Source organism: Camelina sativa, chromosome 12 (assembly GCF_030686135.1).
Source record: "Camelina sativa cultivar CO46 ecotype springtype chromosome 12, ASM3068613v1".
Lineage (NCBI taxonomy): Eukaryota > Viridiplantae > Streptophyta > Magnoliopsida > Brassicales > Brassicaceae > Camelina > Camelina sativa.
Window position 1 is genome coordinate 34497157 of NC_141891.1, and position 17373 is coordinate 34514529.

General features: G+C 41.8%; 2 non-coding genes across 2 annotated transcripts; one reads left to right on the forward strand and one right to left on the reverse strand.

Moving 5' to 3' along the window:
• The first annotated feature begins 3388 nt into the window (after positions 1-3388).
• LOC147933053 (small nucleolar RNA R71) lies at positions 3389-3495 on the forward strand. The gene has a single exon (XR_015576940.1). It is a non-coding gene; the product is annotated as a small nucleolar RNA R71 (small nucleolar RNA).
• Positions 3496-11624: 8129 nt separating this feature from the next.
• On the reverse strand, positions 11625-11731 carry LOC147933054 (small nucleolar RNA R71). The gene has a single exon (XR_015576800.1). It is a non-coding gene; the product is annotated as a small nucleolar RNA R71 (small nucleolar RNA).
• Positions 11732-17373: the final 5642 nt, after the last annotated feature.

Here is a 17373-nt window from a genome sequence, read left to right on the forward strand (position 1 = left end):
GAACTTCATTTGTGGAAAAGGTTTGAAAACGCAGAAACTCCTTTTCTTTTTAAAGTAATGCCATGATCATCCAAACCATAATCCATATGCTTAGCAGACAAATCCAAATCGAACCACCATGTACTTCTCCATTGGCATTTGTATCATCCCAAATTCCACAACATCCTCCATTAAGCCTTCAATAATGGGACTCATCAATTTGATCAATGTCAAGAACCTTCTAGACTCATTCCCGTACAATATCCTAATAAGCAAGACAATATCTTTAACACATGTGGTACTCTTTCTCTCCCCCAGACTTATTCTATTTTATCTTCCTTAGAACTTTGCTTTGTTTTTTTTTCTCAAAGTTGTAGGCGAATAATGGGGTCATCTGTAATTTACCTTCCCCTCGCTTCCAAGCTTTGTATGATCATTTGACTCAAGAGTAGAATAATGAGGTCACAGGTAATTTACCTACCTCTCTAAACTGATCAAAATCATCTCATCTTTTATTCTCTCTTCTTTTTTTTTTTTTTAACAAAGCTCTCATGATTTTTTTTTTAACTTGAATAAGGGAGAGGAGTACCATTTTCTTTTGTAACCTTACTTGTCAGGTATGAACAAGGAGTCAAGCTCTATGAACATCAATCTCCTTGATGAGGTAAAAAGAAAAGCACAGAAATTACCTCAGGCTTTTTGTGGATTCTGTTGAAAATTCAGATGTCTTTAGTTCACTGGTCAGCCTTTGGATTTTTCATTAGTCAAATTTGTGGATTCAATATGCAGCATTAATCAACCAAGGCAGTACACTAAAAGAAAAATCATAGTTCCCAACAAAATTTTGACTCAATAAAACCCTTTTTTTTTCTTTTTTTTTTCTGACTCTCAAAAACAAAAACGTAGTTAGTAACTGCCTCCCACAGACTTAAACAACACTGTCCCCAGTGCTATAAGTAAGAGATTGGCGAATAAAATAAAAATAAATGAAAATCAAAAGAAAAAAAAACTACCAGTGGGTTGCCTCCCACTAAGTGCTTGTTTTCAGTCATTAGCTTGACTGTGTCGGATCTCAGGCATCCGGTGGATCGGAACATAGCATTGAATGCTTCTGAGGGGAACATCTCAACATCCAAGGTTGTGTATAAGTTTTAGGTGCATGAGGTTTGCCAAGGATGTGAGGAACATGACCAGGGCGGGATTTAGGGACGGGTGGGTGTCATGCAAAATCATCAATAGAAGAAACAAGCGCTCTACGATAATCTCGTGGCTTGGTTAACTGCATAACATTTTTTGTACCTTTGAAATTCTTATTGATGAATGGAGAAGGTTTAGGTGAAGAAGATGCATACCTTTGCCTTACCTCTGGGTTCTGAACTGTGGAATGGTAAGATTTCAGCTTTATAATTGGTCTAGGACTTGCAGCTAAGGAACCAACTCGAGAATATGTGGCTGTGGACAAGACCGAACTAATTCTGGAAGGTGTGTCAATCGATGCAACAGCTGCATCGATCGATGCTTGGCCTGCAACTCGTGTTTCTTCAACGATTCCGTAGCTTTCCTCAGCAATCCGTGTTTCCATTACAAAAACATCATCTACCAGCGACTTGTCATGGATCAGAACTTCATCATGGTCTCTAGTACTGATTAGATGATCCCCACTCCAATCTTTAAGCTTAACAGCTTGCTTGCTCACTTTCTCAACAGTCTCCAACTCTTTGACATACCCAGCAGTAATGTCTTCATGAAGTTCTATGAGCAGATCATCATCAGAAGCAATTTTCACAGAAAATGTTTGACCATCAATAGTGGGAACCCTTCTCAGCTTGTCCATCTCAAAGTTCATGACCAAATCATCCACATTCAGAAACATGTGTCCCTTCTTAACATCAATGATGGCACCAGCTATAGCCAAGAATGAGCTTCCTAAGATGAGAGGATCACTAGGCTCTTTGTCATATTCCAGCACCACAAATCAGTGGGAATCATGCATTCTCCAATCTTAATCGGAACATCTTCTAAGACACCTTAAGGAATTATGCGGGATTGATCAGCTAAGATAAGAGAGATCTTAGTTGGCTTGAAATCCGTCATCCCAAGTCTCACAGCAGCAGAATGTGGCATTAAATTGATACTAATGCCAAGATCACAAAGTGAGTGACGAAACCTTCCTGTGGAGATAGAGCAATCTAACACAAAACCTCCACGATCTGGTAACTTCTCTGCAATCCTACTCTGAATCACTGCACTTACTTCCTTAGAGACAACCACCTCCTGCTTTTTATCTTTCTTCCTCTGTGGAGGCTGCTTCAACAGAATTGAGCTGACATCCTTTGTAAGCAGTACTCCTTCCTCAGGACTCAAACCATTGGTGACCATTCTCTTCACATATCTCTTAATCCCAGGGGAAAACTTGACTGCATCAATCAAAGGCATCTCAATCATCACCTTGTCCATCATAGCCTTGCATCTAGCTTCTTCAATCTCTTGTTTGGATCCCCTAGGCTTAGGAAAAGGAACCTTCGGCTTGTAGGCTTGTTGTGAATCGGATGGTTGAGGAACAGAAACCCTAGCTGTCTATGAGGGGTGTTGATCGATGCTGACATTGTGTTGATCGACGCTTGATTGAGTTTGCATCGATCGATGCTCTTGTGTAGTGTCGATCGATGCTGGATCAACTAACGTATCTTCTTCTCCTTCCTTCACCAAAATTGCATTACAAGCATACTTAGGGTTCGACTATATTCTTCCAGAAATAAATTCCTCTTGTTTTTGAACAGACCCAGCAGTCTGAATCACTTGATTCTCCAGCTTCTTGACATGAGTGTTTAATGCATCAAACTTCCCAGTCAGCTCAGTGTATACAGAATCAATCTTCCCATTGAAGTCTATAGTTAACTTCTGTTGACCTTCCAAAATCTGTCCAATCATTGAAACCATCTTGCTCTCTGAATTGGGTGGAGGGAGGGGTTGGTAAGAAGAAGAACCATAGTTCCTAGTAAAGTTATTGCTTGGATTTCCTGTGAAGGAATTCTTCTGACCAAATCTCTGATTTTGATACCCAGCTCCATACACATAGTTGACACCTTCTTCTGTAGTCTCTGGCTTAGGCTCAAAAGTCTCAACATTTTCAGCAAAATGGACAGACTTCTTTCCCACAAGAAGATTGTGCATTGTATCCAACTTAGCATTCACCGCAGCAAACTGATTTGAATCATGGCCTTCATGTGCTCTTTTCCGCTCTAAGTCTGCATTCTTAGTACTGTTGCTGGATGCTAGCCTTTCAATCAACTTTTCAGCGTCATATGGATACCTTGTCTTGAAATTCCCATCACTAGCAGCATCCAAAGCCATCTAATACCTCCAGTCAATCCCGCTGAAGAAGATACTAATCAACTGCACCTCTGAAAACCCATGAGGTGGACAGTCTCTCTGGTATGCTTTGAATCTTACCCAAGCAGCTTTGTAAGATTCAGCAGGTCCTTGTCTAAAGGTGGAGAGCTTAATCCTCAGCTCATCAGACATCGCATCATCATAGAAGTAGTTCAAGAATGCTACCTTGATGTCGTGCCAGGTCGTCAGAGATCCTAGTTTCAGCTTCCTTAGCCAATGAGAGGCTTCCCCAGCAAGAGAGTAGGGGAAAAGCTTGCAGTAGAGATAGTCCTCTGTGACTCCATTGGCCTTGATGCTTGTGACTATGTCCTCAAACTGTTCAATGTGGTATAGAGGCTTCTCATGTGGCAGGTTCTGGAATGGCCTTTGTCCAACAAGAGCAAAGTAGGCAGGCTTTAACTCAAAATCATTACTTGGGAATGGAGGAGGGACAATTGCAGAGCGGTTCTCATAAAACAAATCTGCTTGTTGAAGTCCGCAAGAGTCTTGACAAGCTCTCCATTGTTGTCCCATCGCCTCTGAACATTCTCCCCATCGGCTCTGGCATTGTGTCGATCGACACCAACTATGCGTCGATCGATGCCTTCCTGGTTGCGTCGATCGATGCCATCGTTGCGTCGATCGATGCCATTGTTGCGTCGATCGATACCATCTACATTCCCATCGGCCACAACGAGTTCTTCTTGAATAACCTGTCCTTCAGCATTAAGTTTTTGGCCTAGTTCGTTGCGCACATGACCCTCTTGATCCCTCAAAACTCCAGCCTCATCTGGTCTCAATATGATTGGGTTGACCATCTTTGCTGATTTGGCTGCTTTTGTGTTTTCACGCTCTAGTTGTCCTAACTCTTGGTTTGTAAGCTTAACAACTAGACCAGTAGGACTTTTCCTGGTGCTAGGCTTAGGCATGTACCTGAAACACACAAGAGAAAAGAAACAAAAGCATGTGAGTAAAACAGAAAAAGAAAAATTTAGACAAAATCAAAGATTTTTATCTATTGGTGAAACAAAAGAGCCCCCGGCAACGGCGCCAAAATTTGATATGCTCAAATTTACACTAGAGCTACTCTCTCAAATTAAGAGATCAATTGTAGTAATTAGGGATCGAATCCACAAGAACTCTAGATTCACACAATAGATTTAATAATCTTTTAATTATGCTAAACCAAAATTGTAATTTAAATAGCAAAGCAAAAACAGAAAATAAAGGAGTTGTAAATCAATAGAAATAAACACTAGGCTTATGGAAATTCTCAGGAAATCATGAAAAATCATATCAATTAATTAAACAAGCAGGATTCAACAATTAAGCACCGTTCTTGAACTCTAAACACAATTATAAAATAAATCAGTTCTCACTGCTAATATTATCTAAGTTTAAAACCAGAAAATCCAAATCTTTTTGCAAAATTCAAGTTAAAAATCAGCAATAAAATCATGTTTAGATAAGTTCACAAAATCACTAATTCAAATCTCTTTGCAAAAAGTAATTTTGCACCAAAGGTTTTATGAGGAAAATCAATTATATTCTCATATCAATCAATAATCCTAAGATCTAAATCCATATGTCTAATCAAAGATCTAGCATTAAAAACAACCTATGGTGACGAACAAGAAAGATAATGAATCCAAAATAAACAGATCTAATAATCCATGAAATCCCTATTGAGAAACCCTAAACCTAACAAGTAGATGTACTCAGACATAATTGTAAGAACACAAATCATGAATAAAATAGATAGCATTAAAAGATTAAAGAAGAAGAAAAGGAGTTTTGAATCTTCTCTGAAAGAGTCTTGATTTTCCTCTCCAAAAGCTCTCTAAAAATCTCTCAGGGTTTTGCTCTCAAAAGTTGCAGGAAAAATAAAGCTTAGCTCTAAAACAATGACCCAAAAATCCTATTTATATTCCTAAACACGTCCAGGGACTAATGATGCAAATATGGAAAACTTTGGGGCAACTTTGTAAATCTTCAAAACATGAGGGAAAAACTTCCAATTTGTCTTGTGGACTCTGCATCGACCGATGCTGATGTTGTGTCGATCGATGCATCCTCAAAATTCGCCTCCCAACTTCGTAGCTCAGCCTTAATACTTGATTAAGCTCCAAATATTCCTATTTAGCTCCATTATCCTATAAAGACTCAAAAGACTCTAAAAATACCAAAAAGACTCTATAGATAAGACTTATGTCATGGTTAAAAACACCTAAAAACCATGATATATCATATATCTACTTCAGATGACAATTCGGGGGCACGCTGTAGGGTGGCAACCCGAGAGACAAATATTAGACTTCCTTATATATTATGGCATGCGGGCTTAGGTTGATGAGGAGCCAACATTATGGCATGCAGGCTTCAGCCTGATGAGGAGCCAATAAAAACTCAAGGTTAAGGCCTATGAGTAAAGGAAATTCCAAAAGTCGAGAGCAAATAATGCCTGGAACGCGATTCTATCGCCTAGAGGTGACCTTTCATAGATTGGTTGGAGAAGTGCGGGCCGTCGAGACAGTTGCACAGGAGTCCAAGACTGACGGTTGTTTGAGATTCGAGGACAAATCTATGTTGGTGGGGGAGAATTGTAACATCCGCAAACCGGAATCCCGGTTTAGAGGGTGCATTGGTCGATGCAAAGCCGGTTTAGTTTAGACGAGTTTAACTTAAACACTGCTTTTTGGGGTTAGGGAAAACCCTTAACTCGAGTGTTTTGTCTCATTCGACGAATTTAGCCGTTTTTGAGAGAACAGAAGAGAGAAAAAGAGTTCTAAGTGTTCTTGGTGAGATTTTGAGAGTTGGAAGTTGTTCCTGTAGAGATCTGTAGCTGAGACCGTTGTAGGAGCTCCCTGGAAGTGTTTTCTTGCTTGTATGAGGTTCATAATCATCTTGGCAAAGGTAAGTGCATGACCATGGCTTATCTAAGCTGGAGATTTCTCTGATCTGCTTGTTTATGTGTTGTTAGGCTTGTTAGAATGTTATTGGGGACGTTACGAAGCTTTCTTGTGGCTTGGGATCAAGTTTTGTGGTTGTAGGAACGAAGATCCGGCGAGAAGCTTCAGGGAAAAACGATGCTCGTCATGTGCATCGGTCGATGCACTTTGTGCGTCGGTCGATGCAAGTGCGAGGACGACGCGTAAAACCTAGGGTTTTTGTGCTATGTGGAGCATGCTTCGGTCGATGCAGTGTGTGTGTCGGTCGATGCAACCCCAACTGGTGTTGGTCGATGCTTGCTTGGTGTCGGTCGATGCAGACTCTTGGTTTGTTATTGTTGATTGTAGATTGTTGGTTTATGGTTAGAGATGTCTTTATTGCTTGTGTGTATAGCCCAATAGATAGGAGGTTCGCCTTACTGAGTGTTTATAAAATAATCATGCATTGCAATTTGAGTTTGTGGTGCAGGTAAAGGCAAAGTCTGATCATGGAATCAAGGCAACGAAGAGGAGGATGTTCTAGTGGCTCGCTTGGTTGTTTGGCTTCAGTTAGGTTGCTAGAGTGGAGTCCTAGAATGTTGTTTAGGATTACTGGTTCTCTGGGTTATCTTGATTGGATCATTAGTTTATGATTGAACTTATTACTGGTTATTATTTATTGGTATTGTTATTTCCGCTGTTTGGTGTGTATGTGGTTAGGTGACTAGTGGGTATGGGACCACTAGCTTAGTTATTTATTATTATATTATATTTATATATTTTTTTTTTTAAAACCGGTCGAGTCGTTTCAGTTTGGTATCAGAGCCCTTACGGTTCTAGGTTTGGGTTCACTAGAATTTGTGTTGTAGATGTTTTGGATTTGCATACTTTGATTGATTATGTGAGTTAGTCAATTGTGTGTGGCATGGAGTCCTAGAACATCCTCTTCTAGCCTATTGTGTGATTCCACGGTGAGTTTATGTTTTTGTGTTATGTTTAAATTGTTTGCTTAGTCTTCTGTTCATGGTAGTGTAGATGGATATAGATGATGTTGTTGTTGGTCGTGGACGCAGTCATGGTCGTGGACGCGGTCGTGGTCGTGGTAGGGGCAGAGGCCCAGCAGTTAGTGATACTGTGGACCAGAGTGTGACAGTTGAGGGTGTTGGAGAGTCACAGGGTGTCTTGGAGGATTCCATGATTGTGGCCGGAGGGGGCGGTATTGGTGCTCGAGAGGCCGGTGATGCTAGGGTCCCAGGAGTGGGAGTTCCAGCAGGTGGAGTCCCTGGAGGTTACTTTGCAGCTTTGCTAGCACAGGTGTTGGAGCGGTTACCAGCAGTGTTACCGGCTCAGGCTCAGGTAGTGCCACCAGTGATGGCGGAGGAGCGGCAGCCAGTGGCTGTGGATGTGGGAGGACATAGTCGTTATTTGTCTATGCTTAAAGAGATGTGTGGCATCGATACTACGCGATTTTCGGGTAGTACAGATCCTACTGCTGGGAACCTAGGTGTGGAGTTGCAGCAGGTGGAGCCCAGGGTCGAGATGATCGCTTGGCGGATCTGTTGACGTGTTGTTGGAGCTGTTACCGAGAGGGGTACCAATACAGGCTCCAGTTGTGCCACATGTGGCGGGGTGCAACCGAGGGCTCGGATGTTAAGGAGTTTCCATCTTATATTAGGACGATGGAGTTGTTGTAGATGATCGGTACGAGATTCTTTTCCAGAGGTATCGAGCCTTGAGAGGCGGTTAGATTGACATATGCAGTTGGAACATATATTTCTCTGTTTGGTGGGTAATACAATTGGATATTAGAAGTTGAGTGGACAGGTGTAACATTGCAAAGTTATACTCGGACCATAGGAGGAACTTTTGGTTGGAAGATGTTTATAGTCGTTAAGAATTGTTGCTCCTGAGGGGATTGTGATTCCCCTGAATACCGATAGCTTGAGGGGCTGGGGACTCCGAGAGTGGCATAGGGGATGATGTTCCCCTGAGGGGATGAGTAGTTCCCCTGATACTGAGATCTTGAGGATTGTGGTCCAAAAGTGAGACAATATAACTCAAAGATGCTGGTCGGAGAGTGAGATCGGTTTGGCTCGAAGGCTGCGACCTAAGGGTGGAGAAGTTGGGAGCAAGCAATGCCTTGGACGTGAGTATAAGCATAACGACGAGATGTAGACCTTGAGAGTTGATGGTGGTTTAATCTTGGATTTTTGTTGTGTTGGCCGGTGGGCAAGGGTTCTGTGACGGGTACAGTCATGAATGTGTGGCTGATGCGCCAGGATTGTGTGGCCGGTGGAGCTGGAGTCCCAGGAAGGGGTGCTGCAGCAGATATGAGCCGTCAAGGGCATGGTTGCCAAGTACGTACGTTCACGAGAAGCCTTCATGGCAGGATAAACTAATCGTTGCGAGGATGTTGGATAAAGTTCATTAGAGATGGACAAGGTTGCTAGGTTCAAGGTTTTGGTAACCTTGCTGGGGGAAATGAGTCAAGTGGGTTGAGTTGGAGGCTTGCAAAGCATTTGATGCGGTGAATCAGAATATGCGAAAGTATGGTACTTGTTTGTTTTATTATGCTTGTAATGATGATTTGCTGTGGAGAACTGCCAAATGGAAAAGCTATTTTTGGAACAAGCTATTTTGTGGAAGTTTCCCCTAAGAGGCAAGTTACTAGAAGTTCTTAACCTTGAGTGGATGTGGGCATACGTGATTATTAGTCTAGTACAGCTGACGAAGTAACCGGATGATGTTCATATATTTTACCATGTTTTCCCTTAGTTTATTCACATCTTTTGCTATCCATTTAGGCCATTATTGTGTAGCTTTAGCATTAATCATGCATTAGAGTTTAGTTGCATTGCATTTGCATCTTTTCATGCATAATCAGGTGATTTTGGAGCTTAAGGAGCATGGAAGCAATGCTGAGGAGAAGTGAGGCAATCATGAAGGGAAAGCAAGAGAGTTAAGGCTGAAGAACCAAGGTCTAGAGTCCAACTCGACCGCACACTCGACCAGACACTCGACCGTGTGCTGAGGAGGACTCGACCGAGTGGAGAATGCACGAGAGAAGCCAGCTTGACCTGCCACTCGACCGAGCACAGGTCGAGTTGACCGAGCCGTTGACTATTTTGTCTTTTAGTATTTTTAGGGCTTCCACTCCCTCTCCTATATAAAGCCTTGTACCTGCAGCCACAAAAAGAGTCCAGCTTTTTAGATATTCTCTAAACCTAGTTTTTACCCTTTTGGGAATTATTCCTTTTGCACTTCTTTTATTTTTTAGATCTTGTACTTGTTTTTAAGGAGAAAAGGCTAAATTCTTCAATATTGTTGGTTCCATAACTTTCTTAATATTTAGAATTCGAGTTTGATTCTTTCTCCAATATTGAAGATCTTTGTTTCATCTTTCTAATGATGAAAGTTTCGTATTTTTCTGGGTTTTTGACTTTGTTCATCATGTGTTCTTGTGAGTAGTTCTCTAGGAACTTGAGGATGGGTTAGGCTGGATTGATCTTGTGGTTTGTTTGATTTGGTCAAGCTTGATTGTTGTAGATCTCTTCTAGGCTAGATGATCTTATTGTTGATCCTATATCTGAGAGGGTAGGGTTTGATTTCAAGCATCTTAGCATCACAACAATTTTTAGGAAGCATAGATAAGACTAGATCTAGAGCTTACCATTAGGCTTGCTAAGAGATTAGAGGTCTTGTTTGGTTTGAGATGTATTGCTTAATGCCTGCTTGTGTAGATTCTTTTCTTTGTGAGAACAAGTCTAGAGATGCATAGGTTTGATTGTTTCTTGCCATGAGAGTGTAAGAAGCTTGTCTTAGAATAATATGTCTAGAGATTAGCTCAAAGTTTGCTTGAGATTTGTTGACCAAATTAGATAACCACAATGGTTAGTTCAGCCCATGAATCCCTCCTCAGGACCTTCTTTGTTTATTGATTTTAAAGTCTTAATCCTGTTGCTTGCTTGTTGTTTGATTCGTATTTGCATTGCTCTGTTTTTATTGTGTTGCTCTGTTTTTGCGTTTAGTTCAGCTCGACGCTACACTCGATCAACACTCGATCGAGTGTTTGCTCGAGTTCATCCCCAGAACTCTTGTTTATGATTTGTAGTTATTCTGTCTTATCTCTATTATCATTCTATTTGCATTTCTGTTTCATTTACTCATTGTCTTGTTCATTATTGTCTTGCATTAGTTCATTAGCATAGTTTCTATTTTTGTTCTAGCTTCATATTAGTCATAATCATTCTGTTCTATTTGCATTTAGCTCTTAGTTCTTGTAGTTTAATTTCTGCATTTTACTTTTTCATCTTAGGATTGTTAGTGACAAACAATCTTTACATTTGGCTTAACTTAGATTCATATACATATCTTAATTGTTCACAAACACTCATTTAGGATTGACACCTCATATACTGCAACTGCATAAGGGGAATTGAAACACCTTACCATCCATCCATTCATATCATCATTGCATACATTCATCTTCAATCATTCACCATCCATACAAAAGACTTGTTTCAATTTGGCGCCGTTGCCCATTTGAGTGTGTTTTTGTGACATTTAGGATCCATATTAGTCTAAGATTAAGTTCGTTTATACACTTGTGGAGTTGTTGGACTCGAATCTTCTGTTGCTGGGTTGTCTTGAGTTTCAGGTACCCACTCGACCAACCACTCGACCACCACTCGACCGAGCAGTGATCGAGCACTTGATCGAGTCAGAAGCCGTGTACATTTGGACACCACTTCCCTGTTGACTCAACTACCCACACAAGCCTGAGCTCAATTGTGAACCTGTTCGAGTCTGTACTCGCGTTTGTTGATGCACACAAGGTCTAAGGGGAAAGACAATCTTCAAAGGCCTATTGACAACATCCATAGGAAGCAAAAGGGTTTGGGAAATCAGAGAAGAAGAGTAGTTCAAGTTCAGCAAGAAGATCCAATGATCATGGAGCAACAAGCTAACCATGAGCAGAGACCTAGGCACATTGGTGCTGGAGATGCACCCAACACCCACAACCAAAGGGCTGGTATTGTGCCTCCAACAGTGCCAAACAACAACTTTAAGATCAAAAGTGGATTGATCTCCATAATTCAATCCAACAAGTTCCATGGGTTGCCAATGGAGGATCCACTAGATCATCTTGATGAGTTTGACAGAATCTGTGGTCTTACAAAGATCAATGGAGTGAGTGAAGATGGATTAAAGTTGAGGCTCTTCCCATTCTCACTTGGAGATAAGGCACGCCTTTGGGAGAAGACTCTTCCTACTGGAGCAATAACCACATGGGATGCTTGCAAGAAGGCTTTCTTGGCAAAAAATTTCTCAAATGCAAGGACTGCTAGATTGAGGAATGAAATTTCTGGGTTTGCTCAAAGAAACAATGAAAACTTTTGTGAAGCTTGGGAGAAGTTCAAAGGATTTCAGACTCAATGTCCTCATCATGGCTTCAGCAATGAGTCACTCTTGAGTACATTGTATAGAGGAGTGCTTCCCAAGATCAGGATGCTTCTTGACACAGGTTCTAATGGCAACTTCCTCAACAAGAATGTGGAAGAAGGCTGGGAGTTAGTTGAGAATCTTGCTCAGTCAGATGGTAACTATAATGAGGACTATGACAGAACCATAAGGTCATCATCAACTGATCAAGAGGACAAGTACAAGAAGGACTTGAAGATGATCAATGAGAAGCTTGACAAGATCCTTCTTAGCCAACAAAAGTCTAATCACTTCATTGGTGAAGAAGAGGTTCCAGTTCCAGTTCAAGAACAACAACCTCTCCTATAGAAGCACAAATGTAGCCAACCCTCAAGACCAGGTCTACCCACCTCAACAGCCTCAACAGCAACAAAACTATGTCCCCAAGCAACAACATCAAGTATTCCAGCCTCTGTTGTGTCCCTCACCAGGGTTTCAGACTAACCAAGGCCAAGAACAAGACCTAAGAGCTATGATGCAACAGTTGTTGATTGGGCAAACACAATGAAAGATTGAGGAAGCCAAACAGTTTGCTGAATTGAATCAAAGGCTCACATCCGAGTATAATGACCTTAACATGAAGTTTGAAGGTCTCAACTCTAGAGTGAAGTATATGGAGAGCAACATTGCCTCTACTTCTGCTCCTAAACCCAACCAACTCCCTGGAAAAGCTGTTCAAAATCCAAGGGAGTTCACTGCAAAGGCCATCCATATCTCTGATGAGGAAGTCACTGAGGACAGTGATGTTCAAGATGGGGAGGATTGGTCAGTTATTGAAGCTTTGAGTGAAGTTTGTGCAGAGAAATCTGAATCTGCCATTCCACTCGACCAAGTACTCGAGCAAGCACTCGACTGAGTGCCTGATCGAGGGGTCGATCGAGCTGAAGGATCAGGAGCTGTTAAACCTGCTAAGTACATTCCTCCTGCTTACAAACCACCTCTACCATTCCCAGGACGTTTCAAAGCACAAAGGATCAAGGAATTAAGGGAAATAATTGAGAAAAAGGAGATGTTGGCTAAGCAACAAGAGATCATCAGTGCTTACCAAGAAGAGGAGAGAGGACCTCCCTTGGAACAGTATGAACCTTATCCTCTCTATAGAGATTTTTTGCTTGATTTGTCAAAGAAGAAGGCTCAAGCTCAAGATGAGAAGGATCTTGAGAACCTTGGAGGAGTGATCATCCCAATTAAGCTTAAGGATCCAGGACCATTCTATCTGCCTTGCACAATCAGTTACCTCCACTACAACCAATGGCTTTGTGACTTGGGAGCTTCAACTAGTGTGATGTCATACTCCATAGCTCAAAAGCTTGGGAGAACTGATTTCAACACCAACCTCCATGTATGCCTAGCTGATGGGTCAAACAGAGAAGTAGTTGGAAGGTTGGAGAATGTCCCACTCAAGATAGGGAAGGCAAGGGTTCATACAGATTTTATGGTATTGGAGATGGACAAGGAACCTGAAGATCCTATCATCCTTGGGAGGCCATTCTTAGCCACTGTTGGAGCAGTCATTGATGTCAAGGAAGGTCTTGTGACCTTGAATATTGCTGAGGGTATAGTTATGAAGTTCAATATCTATAACCCAACCAACCTTCCTACCATTGATGATCAGCCTTTTACTATCAAAGATAAAGGTGGTCAAGAGGTCTTAGGTGATAAGGCAACTCCAAAGGCTGAGCTCTCTCTTCAAGAAGATTCTGTGGAAAAGCTTAAGAGGTCAGTTCAAGAGCTGTCTAGTATGGTTGAGGATCTCCAAGTTAAGCTGAACAAGAGGTCTTTGAGGAAAGCAAGACCAAGGCTCAAAATCAAGAAGAAGTATGGTTTGTGTGCTAAGGGTGAGGTGATCAAGGATCAACTTCACAGTGACCAAGAGGTTCCAGGGAGGATTTCATCACCTCCTTGGTACCTAGACCAAGTCTAAGAAGTAAACCAAAGTCAAGCTTAGTGACTCTAAACAAGCTCACTAGGGAGGAAGTCCCTAAGGTATCCTTTGTAAATATGGTTTAATTTCTTAGTAGTTTTGATGTGTTTTCTTTTATGTTTGTGTTGGACAGGCCTTTTAGTGAGAATGTAGTTGGGTAAGGAGAGATTTGGACTTGGAGAAGGAGAAACGCAAGCCCACTCGGCCAGCCCACGAGAGGTACTCGACCGAGCTGGAAAGGAACTAAGGCCCATTTGATCTTCAGATCGCTAGAACGATCAAGTGGAGGGAAGACCAAGAAGAAAATTTTGAATTTTCAAACTTTGGTCAAGGGAGCTCGACCACGTTCTAGTCGAGTGGCAGCCAAAAGCAAGTCAAAGATTCCCAATTCAAATTTGAATGGTATGGACGCTCCACCCTTGTCTCCTTGTCACCTTAGCTTCTTTAAATAGGACTTGCACGATCCTATACCTCTCACACTCTCTCATTTGCTAAATACAACTAAATTCAAGTTTTAAAATCTCTCTCAAAGTTCATCTTTTGCTCAAGCTTTGTTCTTTCAAGTTTTTGGGTCACTAACCTATTAACTTTGAGCTTTGAGTCTATTCCTTTCAGTTCCTTTTGAAAATGTCTTCTAAGATCACCAGGAAGTCTCAACAAACCGCTGCAAGCTCCATGGAACGTCGTGATGCTGGCCTTGAAAGAAGGAGAGAAGCTGGAAAGACAACTCGACGCCCCACTTGATCATGCACTCGACCGAGTGGTGGTTCGAGCAGCCGGTCGAGCCAGATGCTGAGTCCAAGGAGAGAATCAGTTGAGGAAGATCCTGAGAGGACTGAAAGTGAAGAGGAAAGGGAGCCAACTCTCAATGAGTTTATGAGGTGACACAAGGCCAAAGGGAAGAGGCCAACAGTTGAGGCTGAGCAAGAGGAGAGTGAAAATGAGAGTGAGGAAGAAAGTGAAGAGGAAGAGTTAGAGGATGATGGGGAAGCAGAATCTTGTGGGTTGTCAAAGAGGCAGCTTTATGATGCTTTCATGAGAATGGAGTTCTTGGGGACTAGATATCCTCACAAGGAAACTATGGAGAAGCTTGCCATTGATGAAGATGTGGAGTTTCTTTTTGAGAAAAGTAACTTAACCAAGTTCATGGGGCTTTGCATGGAGGGCTACAAAGAAGAAAGTTGTGAGTTCCTAGCCACTGTCAAGTTGCATACATATGCAAGGAAGGATGCTGAGGCTGGAGCTGGTCACATTTCCTTCACAATCAAGGGAAAGAAGCATGAGCTTTCAATGAGGAAGATAGCCAATGTGTTGGTTTTGAAGTTGGGAGCAATAGGAGCTTGATGATACCAAGAGAGGAGCTCTATTCAGTTTGGGAAACCATTGGGGACAACAAACTCTATTCATCCTCCAATTCCAAGAGCTCAAGGATAAGGAGCCCAGTCCTAAGGTATTTCCACAAAGCTCTTGCAAACACCTTCTTTGCAAGGAAGGAAACTGGGAATATCAATGAGGGGGAGCTAAAGATGATTGATATGGCTCTCAATGGGATCATCCTCAAAGCAAGAGATGGGACCATCATCCTTGGGAGCACTGTAGAGACTGATCTTGCAATGGTGCTCATAGACCGTATGATATATTTGAGAAGTTGGGTAGGCAAGTTGGAGAACAAAGGCTCAAGAGGAGCACTAACCATTGGAGGCATCATTACTCCAATTCTACAAGCTGCCAAGGTCCCACTTAGAGGAGAAAGGGTCTCCCCAAGATGGATTGACTCAAGCTACCCCACCTCTACTCTCATCCTACCCAAGGAGATGCATCAAGGAAATCACATCTTCAATTTTGAGCTCCCTACACTTGGAAAGAAACAATTGATCTTGCCTAGCCAAGAGCTCACCACCATTCAAGAAGGAGCCAACATTGACTTTTGGCCAGCTGAGGAGCACTTATTTGATGGAGTAGTTCAAGCTAGAGTTGAGGAAGCTGGGAATGCACAAGTGGCTGATGGGGAGGAGCAGTTTTATTTTGAGGATTATGAGCCCAACCCAAGGGATAGTAGAGGAGTGAGGGAGACTAGCAAGAGGTTGACACTTTTGCAAAAGTGGAACAAGTGGCATGGGAAGAGGTTTGATAAGCTGAAGAAGAAGATGACCAACATGGCTAAGTCTATCAAGGGCTTAAAGAAGGAGGTTGCTGACTTGAAGAGTGGGAATTCTTCACCTTCACCATCAAGCCCTTTGAGGAGAAGCAGCTCAACTAGAGCACTTTCAAGAGTTGCAAATCCTTTGAAACCAGCTAGGGCTTCAATGTATGAGCCAAATCAGAGGAAGAGGAGCTCAAGTACCCGAGAACATCAGTCTTCGAGGCACTCGACCAGGTCACTCGAGCACCCACTCGACCGAGCACCACCAAGGTACTCGACCGAGCACCTTCCTAGATCACCCTATGGCTTCCCACCTCCAGCTGCTTATCCAGGTTATCCAAGTTACCCTCCCATCCCACCTCAATACTACATGGATCCAGCTCTCTACCAGCAGTTTTGCCAGCAGCAAGGTCAACATTTTGACACACGCGGTCCAGCTCGACCCCCCCCCACTCGGACACTCACTCGACCGAGTCACGGTCGATCGCCATCGTCGAGCTGCCCCAAACTCCATCTCCAAGTCACCAACAAGACCCCAACTACTCCTATGACAGCATGCAGATGGATGTGGACAACTTCTTCCACAATCCCTAAGGTACCACCATCACCTTCACTTGTAAATATCATTGCATTTCATAGTTGTGTTTTGTTTTTAATCTTGAATCCTCTTACAAATTTCTTTCACACAGGGGACTGTGTGATTTAAGTTTGGGGGAGGGTTTGAGATAGCATTTGACATTGTGTTTTGTGTTCTTATTTCAAATTTTTAGCATCCTCATATTATTTTTGCATAATCATCTAAGGCATAGAAAAACCCTAAAAATTTGAAAAAAATCTTTATAAAAAAAGAGTGTTCATGTAGTTTGCATTGCATATTAGGATCTTGTTTAGCATGTTTCATGTAGGATTGTATAATATTTGCATTAGGGATCTATCATGAGTATTTCCTTGTTAGCTTGCGTATTCACTAGACTAGGATCAATGCCCAAGTTAATTGTACTTTAATGCTAGTTTAGTAGTTAGAAGCATAAGATTGAACCAAGCCTTGAATTCCTGCATTGCATTTGGTCTAAATTGAAGCATGTTGAGATTTGAAACCATTTCCTACTAATGAGAGCCTAATATTGACTTATAATTATCAATGTATGCATTGCTTTAAACTCATGGATACCATATACATACTTGGATCATCTTTCTCCTTTTTACCACTCTTGTTGATCCAAGTAGCAGATTAAACCTTTAAAATCAGTTCCCCTACCCTTAACCAACCCTTCTTTCAAGCCATATTTATTCTTGTGTGTGTGAAGCCTATTTTTGGGATTGAGCTTGGTAGAAATTGTTAGGTTTGAACTGACAAGAGTAAAACCTTGTGTAGTTCTAGTTTGCATTTTTCAAACTAGATAGGATTAGGTGGTTCACTTGTTGGGTTTGGGACTTGGCTGTTTTGAAAAGAAAAGAGGAAAAAGAGAAAGAAAAAGGGTAGAGTCTTTAAGAGGAGATTGTGTTTAAGAAAGGTCTAGTGAAAGGATGGGAAGTATAAGATTGTT